Consider the following 3,269-nt stretch of genomic DNA (forward strand, 5'->3'; position numbering starts at 1 on the left):
TATATATATATATATATATATCTTTACTGATATTAGTTTAATTAGTTTAATTAATGAACCATATGCTAAACCATTGTACTACTATTTCAGTACAAAATTGATATTGTATTCATTTTATATTATAATCCTGATATTATAATTATCTATTTGGCTACTATGATACATTTATCTTCATAATATATTTAAAATTGAGAATAATATATAAAACTCTCTAAAACTTTATAACTTTGGCAAATAGGATTTACAAACTTTAATTTCATTTCAATTTTGCCTTAAACTTCTACTATTCATAAAATACATCATTCTATCAAGTTTATGTTTAATTATTTAATGATTAAATCAGACCTTTCAATTTTTTTAGTATCCAATATTTATTAATTTATGTAAAAATATAATAATAAACAATATTAGGGGAAGCCTATTTGTCTTGTTTCAGAGATAAAAATACTAACTTAGCAGCCATATTTAGTGTACACGCCACCAAGTTCAAAGCGGCCACTTAATCTACTTATAAATATATGTGAGGTGTCATATTTAATGTACTCACGAAGTTCAAAGTAGACGTTAATTTATTTTTATTTTTCCTTTCCAAACGATTAACCCATGAAAAGTTGTTGCGAACATGGTTTTGATTTGGTAACTTGATTTTATTCCAAACTTATCCCTTCGTCTCCATGGCTATGGTATGCTTGCACTTTGGTTGAAAACTTTTCCTTCTCTATTAATTCCCAATTAGCCTTAATCTTTTTGCATTCTTATGTTTCACCTCCAAATTGAGTTCTGGATCTTACATAAATAAGGCATACACTAAATTGAATTTTGTTCCACTTAATCCATCATTGATGAGTATTCGATTTGGTGGTTCCTCAAGGTTTTGACAAATTTATATCACGGCAAGAAAATTATATGTAATTATGTTGGAGGTCTTATATGTGAACAAGAATGGTGTTTGTTTATGGTATCAATAAATTTGGACTCAGGTTTAAAATTTGGGAATTAAAGTATAAACCTACCACCAAAGTTCAAATTTTGGAATTAATATATTAATTTATGTGTATTGTTTTATGTATGTGTTTCAATGACGTGTGTTCTAACATATTTCTAAATAATATATATGAGACATTCAAATCATATATCAACAGTATTTTGAGTATTTTAAATTTTAAGGTCGAGACATTATTTTTTACTCATGTATGAGTATAATGATAATATTTTACGCCTTTATAAAATTATTAAGATATTTTCATATATTCTGGAATTAATCTTACATCAATATTTAAATTTTAACTAAAATTAATCAATTACATATTTAATGTGAAATTTTAAAAAATTATTTTAATTGATTGAATGCATTAATTGAAGAAATTCCACTTTATATTCAACATTTGTCAATTCCCTTCTATAAATGGAGAGTTGAACATATGGCAGAAGATACAGAAATAGAAAAACATAGATGATATTCTTGAAGCAATCTTACATCAATATTTCAATTTTCAATAAAGTCAATCTATTACATATTTGATTCGAAATGTAAAAATAAAAATATTTTAATTGATTAAATGCATTAATGGGAGAACTTCCTTTTTATTTTCAACATTTATCAATTCTCTTTTATTAATAGAGAGTTGAACACATGGGAAAAGACACAGAAATAGAAAAACATAGATGATATTCTTGAAGCAATCTTAGATCAATATTTAAATTTTAGATAGAGTCAATCTATTACATATTTGATTCGAAATGTAAAAATAAAAATATTTTAATTGATTAAATGCATTAATGGGAGAACTTCCTTTTTATTTTCAACATTTGTCAATTTTCTTTTATAAATAGAGAGTTGAACACATGAGAAAAGACATAGAAATAGAAATACATAGATGATATTGTCGAAGCAATTTTACATCAATATTTAAATTTTAGATAAAGTCAACCTATTACATATTTGATTCAAAATGTAAAAGTAAACATATTTTAATTGATTAAATGTATTAATGGGAGAACTTCGTTTTTATTTTCAACATTTGTCAATTCTTTTCAATAAATAGAGAGTTGAACACATGGCAAAATACACAGAAATAGAAAAACATAAGAGTTAAATTTTTATTGCTTCTCCCCTCATTTTTATGTTAAATCCATGTATGCACTTTCTTTTTATATATTCTATTATTTATTTATTTATTTATTATTTTATCAATATTTATTGCTTCTCCCCTCATTTTTCGTGCTTCATTTACTAAACTTATTTTATATAAATAATAATAAATAATTATTTTATTTAATAAATAATGGGAATATAATTTAAAAGTGAAAAGCATCAAGGATTGTATTAACAATATTTTGCCTATGTTTTGATAAAGACAATGAGTTAATTAAAGCTTGAAGATGGCTCAACAATCAACATGTCGAGGACTCAAGTTGTGTCTTATTAGACTTAGGTTATAATTCTTTATTATCTTTTTAGAAGTCTAAGATGCTTGCCATAGATATTGAGTCTAGGTTAGGTAAACCTAGGTGTGAGTCTCACAAGACTTAATAAAGTAATTAACCCACTAAAATGAGACATCATCTAGAAGTATTTGATAATTAGGTTCATGCATTTTATACATTGATTTTATGCATTAAAGGTATTATATTTGAAAATCATGTATTGCATGAGCATATATCATATAAGTAGTTTCCCAACAGATCGTCCCTTAGCAAGGTGCCAATATGTTGAGATGGTTATTTCTCTCTCATTTTCGGTGTGTTCTTTTTTATATTTGATTAAGTAAGTGAACTCGATTTTATTCTTTGTTCGCCATCTCGACTTTGTTGAAATAAATTCCAACGCCGGTATAACGGTTTCAAAAACATTCCAGTTACAACTTACTTCTTAATAATCATGTGAATGAGTTATTCCTTCTTTGCCTCATCTCGGCTTTGTTAGAATAAATTCTAATGCCGGTACAATGGTATTGAAGCAATCCCTTATTACATAATTATTAAGACCTTTGAATACCATCTCGGTTTTCTGGAATAAATTCCAACACCGGTTTAATGGTATTCTAATATATAAAAGTGATGAATAGTTAGTTGTTAGAAACAAATAAATAATTAAAGAACAAATGAATAATAAATTTAAGTGACCTTTTATTTATTTACTCCCTTTCGGGTTCATTTTATTAACAAACCAAACTTCTTCCTTAAGGAAGGTTGGTATTAAAGAATGAATAAATTGCGGAAGGTAAATAACAATAAATAAAAGTTAGTAAGCTAGTTTCATTACTTTT

The sequence above is a fragment of the Lupinus angustifolius genome, chromosome LG17, assembly GCF_001865875.1.
Source record: "Lupinus angustifolius cultivar Tanjil chromosome LG17, LupAngTanjil_v1.0, whole genome shotgun sequence".
Classification (NCBI taxonomy): Eukaryota; Viridiplantae; Streptophyta; class Magnoliopsida; order Fabales; family Fabaceae; genus Lupinus; species Lupinus angustifolius.